Here is a 14,588-nt window from a genome sequence, read left to right on the forward strand (position 1 = left end):
GAACCAAATGCAACAAACCTACAGGTAACTAATGGCTTGGTTCATCGGGATAGGAACTCTGCTTCACAGAAAACCCTTCAGAACAATTCCTGATGGCTTTCAGACTGCCTCTCATCACAAGATGTCTAGCTAGGTGAGGATCTCTCTTAGAGCAGGTGTATCATTTGTGTTTATCATCCCTAGTGTTCTTCACTGCTACACTACAAGTTTGGGAGTATGTAACTCCCATTTTATACAGAAGAAAAAATCACCTAAAAAAAAAGAGATGTCAAGCATGAGTGAGGGCAGTGGCTCAAGTGGTAGAACCCAAAGGTGAGGCCTTGGACTCAATCCCCAGTACCTCAGCATAAAATGAGAGAGAGAGAGAGTCAGTCCTATTACACTATCATGATGTCACTATTAGTATTACTTTAATCACTGCTTGCAAATTAACCTGAGTTCCTTTTTCATTAAGGGGAAATCATCAGCTTTGTATCTCACAATCATCTTTACCCCTTCTAATCAACCATTCCACTAATATTTATAGAACACCTACTAGGTAAGAGCTATGCACTGAGGTGTAATGAATAAAGACAATACGAATTCCAGCCCTCGAGGAGGGAAGGTGTTGGGACTACTTTGTAAGAGGAGAATGTTGAATATGTTCAGCGATGAAAGGGAAATTGGTTTATAGTGATTACAGAAGAGTAGAAGGATGGTCTAAAGGTAAAGGGTGGAAGGCAGGACAGCTGAGGAATATACTCCTAAGTCAAAAAGAGAAGGAAGGCAAGGACCCCACGAAGTGGAAGAGATTCAGTCATCTTGTAAAGTGATAAGTGATACACCCTTTAGGGTCACAGGGAAGTGGGAGGAGAACATGGGCTTAAGAATGTAGAAAAGAGCCAGGTACCAGTGGCTCATGCTTGTAATCCTAGCTACTTGGGAGGCTGAGAATGGGAGGATTGTAGTTCAAGGCCAGACCAGGCATAAAAGTGCCCTAGACCTCTTCTCAGCTCATAGCTGGGCCTGTCATCCTAAACTATGTGAGAGGCTGAGATTGCGAGGATTGAGGTTCCAGACCAGCCTGGACAAAAAAGTCTTTGTGACTCCATCACAAATGAAAGAAGCATGGGGCCACATAACTGTTATCCCAGTTCAAATGGAGAACTTCAAATTGGGGGATTACAGTCCAGAAATGTAACTGGGCAAGAAGCACAGGAGAGGTCTGGAGTCATAGTTTAGGGATAGAGCACCTACCTTCCTGGCAACCATGAGACCCTGAAAAACTTTAAAATCATTATATAGGAAATAAACACAAAATCGCAGATGGGTTGTAGGGATTGCCTAGTGGCAATCTTGGATAGTGGACCATCTTGCAATGATTGTGTGTATCAATTCCCCTAGAGTATGACTTTCCCTATTCAACTGCTAAAGTTGGATATGGAAAAGGCACAGAAAGAAGTTTGATGGGAACTAGTGTTCTTCTGCAGGTGTAACACCAAGGCCTAACAAGGCTGAGGCCCTAGAGAAGCCATTCCTTAAAAGCAGCTGTTTTAGGGAGCCAAGAGTTCTCTGAGGTAAGGGAGAGATGAGGGATGGGGACAGGGCTCAAAAGGGTGCACTTGTAAAGGAAGCCATAGTTCTAATCAGTAATTCCCATTAGATCCAGCAATTAAAATACAGACTGAACTTGCATTTAAAACAAACAAGCAAACAAACAATCTTCCCCAACAAGTCCCTAACCTAATGTTAGAGTGAGATTTCTTTAAGTCTTCATATTCTTTAAGGCCCTAAAACAACACTTTAGACATGCTTCAAATCCTTCATCTGCTTCTAGTCCTCTTGGAATCTGTACTCAACACTGAGGCAAAGTGGACCACAAATACATGATAGAGTGTCATTGCTCTGTATTTTGCTTCGTCATCCTGAAACCATGGCCAAATATTACTCCTTTCTTAATGTTCTAATAGCATTTAATAATAATACAAGTCTCTTTCAACCCTCATAACATTTTTCTTTTGGGGGATTGAGTCCAAGGCCTTGCTCTTCCATTTGAGTCATGCTCCCAGCCCTTCTACTTTTAGTTAGTTTTTGAGACAGGGTCTTGTCACTATCTTTGCTCACTTCACACTTAGTCCTCTTGCTTTTGCCTCCAGAGTAGATGGAGAGTACTATGTATTACCATACCCAGCTCCCTTTTCACATTTTATTATAATTTTGGTTCACATTTAGAAGGTATCTGTAGTGCTCATCTGTCTAACATCTCTTCCTCTAACCATGGCCCATCCCTTCCTGTGGTAAGCGATCCACCCTCATTCAAATAACTGCTACTCCTTCACTCACGGTAGTTCTCCTTTGGATCGCAAACATGGCCCCAAATATGGCTATTATGGAGGGCACAGGATGCCTACAGCAACCCTTCTCAAGGTCATAAACACAGTTGAGATGATGAAGTCCAAAATTCCAGATGGGGGTGGGGGGCTCAGAAACATGGCTCAAGTGCCTGCCTAGCAAGTGTGAAACCCTGTGTTCAAACTCCAGTACTGCTTAAAAAAAAAGCATATGGCTAATTCTAGCACCATGAATTCTCACCATTGCCATGTGGACCCAAAAAGAAAAAGAGATACAGCAGGGACCACATTAATTGAGTTCCCAGGTCCACTTATGTCTGATGCTGGTCCTCTCTCATTTGTCAACTGCATGAGCTAATCAAGCACTTGTTTTGATTATGGAGGTATAAGGTGGTTTGTTTACGTGCCCCCAGGCAGGTTTGGATAAATGCACATGGTATAGCCTCTATAGTCTTTCTAAGTACCCTACAAGATGCTGAACCTGTCCCAGTACTTATCTGAATGGTTCAATAATGTTAACTAACTGTTGAAATCCTAACCATTATCCTAGATCCAGATTAAATGACTGAAAAAATTTTTTACGGAACCCCTAAACTAATTAGGATCATTCCGAGAAACCTAGAGTAAATATGTGACTCTTGTGGCCTTGATGGCACTTTATATTCTGGTGTGTCTATCTGTCTGGCTGAGATTTGTTTTGATTGTGTTATTGGGGAATGGGCCTAGGGTTTCATACTAACCATGTGCTCTACTACTGAGCTGCACTGACAGCCCTTGCTTATTATGTGAGTTGTGTTCTTGGCTCACTCTCTCCTTACTAGATAAGTTGAATGCAGGGCTAAGTCTGTATAGTAGGAGCTCAAAATGAACTGTGCTATGGGCCAGCTGTATAGAAGAAAGGCAAGACTCAGCTCTGATCCTGGTACTCACGGCTTGTGTAACAAATAGCATTGTGACTTGCCTTGACCTGAATAGAAAATGAATTATAGAGAAAGAAAAAACAACACATATCATTTATGGACAAACAAAGCTCTGGACGAAGAGCAAAAGATATTTTTTATCAGAATTGTCAAAAGAATGCAGAACAAGATCAGAAACATTTTATAAATAGATCAGGAACTAAAAATACTGGAAGTATAAAACCACTCATAAAATCAGACAAAACATTTCACTGAACATGATTTAACCACTGTAGGAGTCATTAGTCATTTTAAATTATTTTCAAACTTGTTTCCAATTAAAAGAGAATAGGTTCATCTGCCCTATGTGTGTCCATCCAATGAGCACAATGGCTATGAAATGCTAGGTTTCTCCAGAGAGCACTCAGTGTCCCATTTGCTCCAACTCTGGACTGATTATGGCTAATTATGGCAGAATTTTGTTCAACTCTGAGTCTCATCCCCCCACCCCGACAAAGCTCCCCAAATGGAAACTTGCATTATGCAGATGCTTTGAGAATATCTATTGAATAAATGGCAAATAAATTGAATATTTCTCTCATAGGTGATTATATCCAACTTCCTCACACTTCAGGGTGGTTTTGAAGTGGGGCATCATCAAGTTGAGCCACTAAAGGTCCAAGTCCTAGCACTCAATATTTCTGGATCACAAACAAGATTAGACTACCTCTGTCCTGATGGGGTAGGTAGTCAAGTTCTATGGTGAAGTCACATTCACATCAAAATTTCTCTAAAGAGTCAGAAATTCAAACAAAATTTCACTTATTACCAGTGGCTCACACTTGTAATCTTAGCTACTCAGGATGCTGAAACCTGAGGATTGTGGTTCCAAGTAAGACCTGGCAGAAAAATCCTGGTGAGGGGCTGGGGATATGGCCTAGTGGCAAGAGCTGCTTGCCTCATATACTTGAAGCCCTGGGTTCGATTCCCCAGCACCACATATACAGAAAATGGCCAGAAGTGGCGCTGTGACTCAAGTGGCAGAGTGCTAGCCTTGAGCAAAAAGAAGCCAGGGACAGTGCTCAGGCCCTGAGTCCAAGGCCCAGGACTGGCCAAAAAAAAAAAAAAAAGAAAAGAAAAGAAAAGAAAAATCCTGGTGAGACTCTTATCTCCAACAAACTACTAAAAAAAAGCTGGAAGTGGTACTGTGGCTCTAGTGGTAGAGCACTAGCCTTGAGCACAAAGAGGCTCAGGAACAGTGCCCAGGCCCTGATTTCAAGTCCCAGGACTGGCAAAAAAAAATTCATTTAAGTTTGTGTGTGTGTTTGTATGCATGCCAGTCCTGGGGCTTGAACTCAGGGCTTGGGTGCTATCCCTGAGAGCTTTTGTTCAAGTTTAGCACTCTAACACTTGAGCCACAGCCTCACTTCTGGCTTTTTGGTGGTTAATTGGAGATACAAGTCTAAGACTTTCCTACCTCGGTTGGCTTTGAACCTCAATCCTCAGGTCTCAGCCTCCTAAGTAACTAGGATTATACATATGAGCCATTAGCATCTGGTTTTCACTTTTTATCTTTTCTTTTTTCCTTTATTCAGTACTAGGGTTCAGTATGGCCATGTGCTTGGTAGGCGAATACCCTATAACTTGAGCCAGTGCCCCAGCTCTCAGTCCTTTTCTCCTAATGAAATAAACACACAGATTGTATGCACAAAAAGGTTAGGATATACTTTATTTTGTTTGCTATGAATTTTGTGGGTTTTTTTTTTGTTTTTGTTTTTGTTTTTGCCAGTCCTGGGGCTTGGACTCAGGGCCTGAGCACTGTCCCTGGCTTCTTCTTGCTCAAGGCTAGCACTCTGCCACTTGAGCCACAGCGCCACTTCTGGCCATTTTCTGTATATGTGGTGCTGGGGAATCGAACCCAGGGCCTCGTGTATAGGAGGCAAGTACTCTTGCCACTAGGCCATATCCCCAGCCCTTATTTTGGTTTTGAGAGAAGTTCTCACTATGTGACTCAGGTTGGCCTTCAATTTGCAGTCCTCCTGCTTCAGTCTCCATAGTGGTAGGGTAACAGATATGTGCTACTGTGCCTGCTTGCTTACTGTGCTATCCTCTTTTATATAGTATTACAGTTTGATATTACGGTATTTATTTTTAAATTATTGTGGCAAATAATTCATCTGGGACACTAACTTTTGTTTCTTTGAGGGCAAGGGTCCAGCTTTTTAGGGGAGGGAGCCTGTCACTATGTAGCCAGGTTAGCCTCAAACTTGAAATTCCGCCTCAGATTCCTGAGTGCTAGAATTGCAGGTTTCATCATGTCTGGCTGGGGTTCAAGTTTTTCTTTTCTGTGCCTCTTTATCTCTAGCACATAGCATAATGTCAAAAACCCTGTTGGTGCTGAATATATACTTAGGAATGAATGTATAAATAAGCTTCTTGACTTTTGATAGCCTATTCTAAATTTAAAAAGTAGTCTTGATCATATGAATCAAGGAATGTCTAAGTTATAGTCTCAGAGTCTTCAGACACAATATAGTTCAGAGGTTTCCAAGCTGTATATTAGTGGTTGATAAAAAGCAATTTAGTGAGTCACGACTAGCATTTAGAAAAATAAGTAGAATGGAATCTAGTAAAAAAAAAAAATACCAGAATGCATTAAGTAGGGTCTTGTGTGATGACATCTTGTTTCTGCCTTGTACACATGTGTCTACCTGTATATACACTTGCACCTATCCCTTGTGTGGCAATGTAAAGTGTTTCTTAACTATGGGCTGTGGTCAAGACGTTGGAGAATCACTTACCTAGTCTAATATTTGTTCTCTCTCTCTCTCTCTCTCTCTCTCTCTCTCTCTCTCTCTCTCACACACACACACACCACTCTTCCAGTCCTATCAAACCACCTCATTCCCTCAAAATACCATGCTCTTTTTGTAACTACAGGACTTGGCACTTATGGTACCCTCTACCTAGAATAAACCTGCCTTCCTGGTGGACCTGGAGACCCCGTCTTAGCTTCAAGATGCTGCTCAAGTAGCTTGCCATTGACCCCTTTGCAGACCCACGTGAGCCAAGCTAAACTCCCTCTGGGTGCCTCCACCCCCTCCAACCAGACTTAATGGAATTACATGGTTCTCCAAGGGTGTCGACCTCTTCTACTTGTTTGGTCTCCTGAAAGAATAAACTATTGTGGTCCTCATTGAAATACTAACAGAACCTCACCTGATGCTGGTAGATTTCAGTCCATAGTTGCTTTTACAAAGAACAAGGTAGCACCTTGTAACAAAGTAAAATAACATCCTAAGCAGTAAGAAAAAATGAACATATACATACTCCTATTATGTATATGTACATTTGACTTAAGAAAGTATCTTTGGGGCTGGGAAGATAGCCTAGTGGCAAGAGTGCTTGCCTCGAATACATGAAGCCCAGGGTTCGATTCCCCAGCACCACATATATAGAAAACGGCCATAAGTGGTGCTGTGGCTCAAGTGGCAGAGTGCTATCCTTGAGCCAAAAGAAGCCAGAACAGTACTCAAGCCCTGAGTCCAAGGCCCAGGACTGGCAAAAAAAAAAAAAAAAAAAGAAAAAAGAAAAAGAAAAAAGAAAGTATCTCTGAAGAGTGTCAAGTATGCTGGTGGCAAGGGTTACCACCTGTTGTCACAGACAATGGGAAACTAATATTTACTGGTACCTCTTAATTTCTGTGCTGTGCACAGGGCTATCTCTGACTAAAATTAACTAAATATTCTTCTAAAATATTTTATAGATAATGAATGTAAGAACAAGAAGTTTTAATATCCTGAGGTTCCATATAGTCCATAATATAAAAAGGCATGGTGATTTGTATTGATTGCTTAAAGTAAGTACCTTTGTTGTCTGTAAAGCTTAAGGGCAAACATACTCAAGTTAGAATGAGATGCAACTCGTTCTAACTAGACAACAGCCCAGGCATAAGAGGGAGTCTGTGGTGGACAAAACTTCCCTGTCTAAGGAGTAAACAAACCTCCACTCTTCATGGAAAACTCCAGATGCTGTGGGTCTGACTAATGAATGCTCAGCAGTTGTCAAAGAAAGCAACTGTAACAAAGACCAATCTAATTTTGTAACTGTTTGCAGAACAAGGTTCTTCTGCCAGACCTTTGGCTCTGCTGTCCTAATTCTTTACTTCATTAAAATATTATTTTATTAAGATTAATTGTCAGAACTAATAGAGCTGCTTATTAAGGGCTGGGTTCCTATGGCAACCATAAAATGAATGCTCAAGTGTCTGAAGCATTGAGAAAAATAATATACACTAATAATAGGTAGCTCTATGAATCCTTTCACAAGACAACTAATTGAGAGCCAGTTATTTCTACATGTTGGAACAGGAATAACTGTGGAGATCTTCAAACTTTTTAAAAGCCAGCAAAAACATTCTCTGTAAGGATTCTGAGTCAAAAACATACACGTGGCTACTCCAGGACTATCATCAAGATGTTCCAAGTTTATCTATTAGTAGATTAAATAGTTACCTTATATATTAAAAATCTATTTTTTTACATTCTCTTGCCCTACAGCCTATCACCCTCACTCACCCTGCTCTTTTACTCTCCCTGCTCTTTTACTCTCTCCGCTCCCCAATGCCTTAAGTTCTAGCAGAAATCTTAGCAGGGTGATTGTGACCTCCAGCTACCACGTGCACCAGCTATATGTAAGAGGGAACTTGCTCCCTTTTACTTTATCTGTTACATTCTTTTCTTTCCTTCTCTCTTTTGTTCATTCGTTCATTCATTTGTTCATTCCTTCCTCCCTTCTCCTCCTCTGCCTCCTCTTTTTGGTTGGTGTGGGCTTGAACTCAGGGCCTGAGTGCTGTCCCTGAGCTGTTTTGCTCAAGGCTCGCACTCTACCACTTTGAGCTACAGTGCTACTTCCAGTTTTCTGATGGTTAACTGGAGATAAGAATCTCACAGGCTTTCCTGCCTGAACTGGCTTTGAACCATGATCCTCAGATCTCAGCATCCTGAGTAGCTATGTTTACAGGTGTGAGCCACCAGCACCAGTTCATCTGTTAGATTCCTTTCAGAATGGAAGATGAGCTACAACAGTAGGCCCTTGAGATGGACCCTTACTATTTATATTTTCTGAACACAGCTCTTCTGATTCACTGTGAAAGCAAATGGATAACCTTGTATGGTAGTTTGCTAGGGCTGCCATAACCAAGCACTATGGCCTGTGACTTAAACCACAGAATTTTCTCATAGGGATTGAGGCTGGCAAATCCATAACTGACAATTCAGTAGACTGGCCTTTGCTTGCAATGGCCATCTTCTCCCTGACCCTTCATATGTCCTTCCCTCCTTGACTGCCTGTATTCTAACCTCTTGTTATAACAACACCAATCATATTGGATTAGGGTCCACCCCAATAACATCATTTAAAGTCACTTCATCAAAGACCTTGACTACAAATACACCTCCTGAGGTTCTGGAGATGGGGACTTTGGCATAAGAAGCAGAGGCACATAATTTAGCCCATAGCACTTTTTATTTTCTTTGAAAATGTGAATACCACCCCTTGTATTTAGCACCCCAGAGCCCACTGGAACACAGGCTCCATCACCCCCACTTTCTAAGGAAAGTTGAATTAGATAAATTCTCCAGTTATCCAAGTCCAGTTATGTAAGAGGCAATAATAATCATCCTTAGCTTATAAAAAATGAAAAATTATTCAAAAATAAATTTGAGGGGCTGGGAATGTGTCTTTTTTTTTTGCCATAACAGCAGTAGAGTCCAGCTTTTATTGAGTTAAGTTGCATAGAGGTTTAGTCAAAAAGACCAAAGCCCATGTCGTCGTCAGACTCCTCTGATTCTTCCTTCTTTGCCTCCACTTTCTTCTCCTCAGGCTGGGGCAGCAGCAGCAGCGGCTGGAGCAGGACCTCCGGCTGGAGCAGCACGGGCGGGGGGCGGGGCGGGACCCCCAGCTCTTACTTTGCAGATGAGGCTTCCGATGTTGACAGTGGCCAGGGCCTTTGTGAACAGGCCCTGCCAGAAAGGCTCCACATTCACCCCGGCTGCTTTGATGAGGGCGTTGATCTTATCCTCTGTTATGGTGACCTCGTCATGCAGGATGAGGGCTGAGTAGATACAGGCGAGTTCGGAGACGGAAGCCATGGCTTGGACTGCCGGGCGCGGTGCTAGTCGCCAGGGGAAGTGAGGGCCTCACCCCAAAGCGGCCTTAGCTTCCTCGGAAGAACCGAGCACCTTGGCGCCAGCTGAGGAAAGGGGGGAATGTGTCTTAGTGGTAGAGTGCTTGCCAAGCATGCATGAAGCCTTGGATTCCATTCCTCAGTACACATAAAGAGAAAAAGCCAGAAGGGGTGCTGTGGCTCAAGAGGTAGTATGCTAGCCTAGAGAAAAAAGAAGCCAGGGGACAGTGCTCTGGCCCTGAGTCCCAAGCCCCGGGAATGGCAAAAACAAAACTTGAAAATCTGGGATTATAGGCAGCTACCATCACATGACATTATTCTCCAAGTCGCATTTTATTTTCCATTGTGGTAACAAACAGGTAACATTAAATTTACCATCTTTACCTTAGTATTTTCCCGGCTGGTACTGGGGATTGAGACCTAGGGACTCACATGTGCTAAATCTACCACTGAACTACATCTCCAGTCCAATCTTAACCATTGGCAGAGAAAAGGTTGAAATAAAGTCTCTATGTAGTACATCTGGGCTCAAATTTAGTGATCTGTTGCCTCCCAACTTCCTAGTCATTTTAAGTATAATTACTGTTCAGTAGTGTGGAGTCTATTCACATCATTATACAACTGATCTCTTGAACTTTTCATTTTGCAAAAACTGTTTGAGTCACCAAGTTTGTGGTATTTTGTTATGGCAGCCTTAGTGAACTAATGTCTTCAGAGAGACAGGAGGAATGGTTGTCACCACGATCACAAACCATCTTGAATACCTCCAAGACTTGTGGTTTGGGGTTCTGTAGTTCTTGTGCATCATTGGCCTTCAATAAACATCACCATCATAGGCCTGTTTTTCAAGGCAAGAGAAAAAAGAGAAGTCAGAGATGGGGAAGGATCAGGAAACTTAGAGCCACAAGAATGCTTGTGAAAAAGGAGAAGCCAGACAAAGAAAGACATATTCTGGGGCACAGATCTTCAGAGACCTCAGGGGGTGTGGGAACTGAGAAATGACAATTGTATTGGACAGCTGTTAGTTATTCATACAAGTTTACAGCATGGGGGAAAGGGGTTAGGCTGGGATTCTTGGAGGGAAGAGAAGTGTTAGCCATGGACAACTTCTAGCCATATAGTTTCACTGTTTGATATATTTTACCATAAGAATATTATCTACATGCAATTATTTTTTAACTTACAATTACAGGCTTTTGTTTTTTTTGGCTTTTTGTGACAGAATATCCCTATGTAGCCCAGGCTGGCTTCAAATTTGCAGTCTTCTTGCCTCAGCCTACAGAGTGCTCAGATTACAAGCATGTACCAGCAGGCATGGCCTATCTTGAAGTGTTTTTTTTTTTTTTTTTTTGCCAGTCCTAGGCCTTGGACTCGGGGCCTGAGCACTGTCCCTGGCTTCTTTTTGCTCAAGGTTAACACTCTGCCACTTGAGTCACAGCGCCACTTCTGGCCATTTTCTGTATATATGGTGCTGGGGAATCGAACCCAGGGCTTCAGGTATACGAGGCAAGCGCTCTTGCCACTAGGCCATATCCCCAGCCCTTGAAGTGTTGTTTTATTTTCCCAGTACTGGGCTTTGAATTCAGAGCCTTGTGCTTGCAATGCAAGTACTCTATCACTTAGCCATACCCTCAGCCCCAACTTGCAGTATTTTGGGTTTCTCCAAATCTATTAACTGCAAGTACTACTTTTGGGAGTTTCTTTTTTTGGTCAGTCCTGGGGCTCGAACTCAGGACCTGAGCACTATCCCTGAGCTTCTTTTGCTCAAGGCTAGCACTCTATCATTCAAGACACAGTGCCACTTCTGCTGTTTTCTGTTTATGTGGTGCTGAGGAATTGAACCTAAGGCTTCATGCATAGTAGGCAAGCATTCTATCACTCAGCCACACTCCCAGCCCTACTTCTAAGAGTTTCATGTACACCCTGATAATATCAATGAGAAACTGCAAAGTGGCACAATCTCTTTGGAGGACACTTCAGTAGACATATGAAACTATTGTGGTTTTTAAAAAATTTCTAATGTTATCAATCCTTTAGATATATACATGTGCAAAATGACACTATATGTCAGAGTATAGTCACTTGGTTTGTTATGAACTAAGTTTGGAAATAATCTAAATGTCTTCTCATGAAGGATGGCTAAATAAACTATGTTACAACCACACAATGGATTCACATACTGCTGTTTAAAAAAAAAAAAAAGAAAGAAAGAACAAGGAAGCTCTCTTTACAGTGATATGAAAGATTTCCAAGATAGATTAGGGTAGAAAAAACAAGGTACAGAGCATTTTATGTTCCTTTTATGCAAGTAAGCAAATAGGCAAAAGAAAGATATACACACATATATTTAATTTGCTTTTGTTTGCATAAAATAACTGGGGAAGAATGAGAAACCGTTATCTAAAGAAAAGGGTATAGAGAGAGTCAGGGAGGGTTTATTTTAGCTTCTGTTCTCATTCACATATCCAGTCTCATTAGGGCCTTAAGATCAGTCTGAGGAAGTATAATTATGATCCCTATGTAGATTAGAAATTCATATGTCCAGTTCACCAACTGACACAGCTAGTGAACACAGAGCCCAACTCTAGCCTAATTCTGCCTCTGAAGTCCATGATATGACACCCCTCCAACTGCCCCCAAAGTAAGCATGGGCCCCTGGTCTTCTAGATTATACTCCAGAATAAATGACATCACAGGTAGAATAAGCAAAAGCCATGCAAAAATATTTTAAGGTGTTTGGCAAATACAAGGATCTAGAGATTTGGAGATATTTTTTATTAAGTGAGCTGGTTTTGCTGGTAGCTTGTGCTTTCTTATTTGTTGGCTTCCTGTCTCTTCAGATACCTGGTTTGGAAGAATTAAGTAGAGGAAGGAATGGAAACATGATCTACTCTATGTGGTAATAGTTTCCTTAGGCAGGTAATTTTTTCTTGAGTTTTTTAAAAACTAAGTTCACTGCTGCTTAGCTCCAGAACACGCTGTACCAGTAAGTGACTAGAAGTAAAGGAAGGGAAATAAAAGGTGAAAAAAAAGTCCCTTTCTGGTAAGGCTCCAGTCTCTCTCTTCCTGAGTGGGAAGGACTTAATCTGTCTGACATAAACCTGGAAACCTGAAGGTCATGCGTCTGTGAGAATGCTTTGGTATCCCATTATGTTACACTGGTTCAGACTTAACTGTATATTCTAGATCTGAATTCCTGGTCATGAAGAAATTTCTCTTAAGCCAGATTTATTTTCTAAAGGGAAGTTTCTGGGCTTGGAATGAAATAGATTTATTCTGAGCAGTACAGATCCTAAAGTTCTTCATCAAAATTTTTGCAGCTAATACTTACTTACAGGCAAGACCAAAGTGGTCCTTCAGAGGAATTCCAAAGGATAGGAAGAAAACAAGAAGAGAGGGGAAAAAAGGAAGGGAGAAGGAAGGAAGAGAGGAAAGAAGTAAAAAGAAGGGCTGGGAGGAGGGACAGGAATCTCTAGAACTCACAGTAGGCAGTGGGCTGCCTGGGGTATTCTCCCCTTGATTTCTGAGATGCTTGTTTGCCATCATGTTAACTTGGGCTTGGGTTTAGTCCATAATCCTAAATAGCCCTGAATATCATAATCCTGAATGTTGAAATCCCTTAAGTCTAAAACCCACTCCACTCCCAAATAATAATTTTAAAATTGTTATAATTAATTAATTAGTGTCAGTACTAGGGCTTGAATTCAGGGCCTTTCATTCTAGCCCAGCTATTTTGCTCAAAGCTGGAGCTTTACCATTTGAGCCACAGCCCCACTTCTGGCCTTTTGCTGGTTAGAGATATGATTCTCACAGATTTTTCTGCCCAGGCTAGCTTCGAACTACAATCCTTAGATCTCAGACTCCTGAGTAGCTAGGCTTACAGGAGTGAGCCATCAACATCCAGCTTCATGCAAGAGTTTAATGTTCAGGATCATGACATTCAGGATGTGTCTTTTCGGTTTATGATCAGCACAGTAAACCTACAAGTCCTTTCCTAACAAGTAAAAAATGGAAAAAGAAAAGTAATTGCTTCTTGAAGCTGGTGACTGCTCTTTACATCTCGATGACTTACAACGCCAGGATCATACAAAACTATTACCCTGGGGCTGGGAATATGGCCTACTGGCAAGAGTGCTTGCCTCGTGTACATGAAGCCCTGGGTTTGATTCCCCAGCACCACATACATAGAAAATGGCCAGAAGTGGTGCTGTGGCTCAAGAGATAGAGTGCTAGCATTGAGCAAAAAGAAGCTAGGGACAGTGCTCAGGCTCTGAGTCCAAGCCCCACGACTGGCAAAAAACCCCCACAAAAAACTGTTACCCTTATGGATCACCTTACAAAGATTTTGACCTTGTCTTAAAGTAAACCCATCACTGAAGATGAAGCCAATCTTAGCCACGACATTAAAGAAGTCTGCAGAACAGAACTCACCCTCTGCATGCGCTAAAGCACACACACACACACACACACACACACACACACACACACACACACACAATTAAAAAATAAAAAATCAAACTCAGGTCCTCCTTAATGCTAGGGAATCATTGTGCCATTTGAGTCACACCGTTACCGTTTTTGCTATGGTTTGTTTTCAAGGTCTCCTATTTCCACTTTCTGATTAGCTGTGATTAGAGGTGTGTTTCCCCATATCCAGCTTTCTGAAGTACAGTCTCACTAACTTTTTCCCGGGTTGCCCTCAAACTGACAGGTATTCCCACTACCCTTGGCTTCCCTTCTACAGTCTTAGGAACAACAACAGATCCCCACCCCTCCCCACCCCCACAAAACAAAACAAAACAACACAGCTATTTGCTATAATGATATGAAACACCTCAGAGTAAATTAGCAATGAAATAAATACTCCCACTCCCTTCCCCACCCACCATGGTCAGCCTAAGAACAAGAATCTGAGTGTGTTGGCTGGCAGGATGTTTTATAGTCTGCTTGAAGGCATCTCATCATTTTCATTCAATAATGGTTAGTTCACTAATTGACCATTCAGTGTGTACTCATTTATTCAGCCAATCACTGTGCTAGGCACTGGGATTACAAAAGAGAACAAAACAAAAGCAACCCCTGATCTCAAGGAGATAGTTTCCTTGATTGTGAGAACCACTGATTAGAATATCACAATATATCTAAACCGGATAGAAATTAATGTTTCATCCC

At 41.8% G+C, this 14,588-nt stretch overlaps 1 pseudogene; it reads right to left on the reverse strand.

The window, feature by feature from the left end:
• Nucleotides 1-8,987: 8,987 nt before the first annotated feature.
• LOC125360758 lies at nt 8,988-9,479 on the reverse strand (annotated as a pseudogene).
• Nucleotides 9,480-14,588: the final 5,109 nt, after the last annotated feature.

This window comes from Perognathus longimembris, chromosome 12 (genome assembly GCF_023159225.1).
Source record: "Perognathus longimembris pacificus isolate PPM17 chromosome 12, ASM2315922v1, whole genome shotgun sequence".
Lineage (NCBI taxonomy): Eukaryota > Metazoa > Chordata > Mammalia > Rodentia > Heteromyidae > Perognathus > Perognathus longimembris.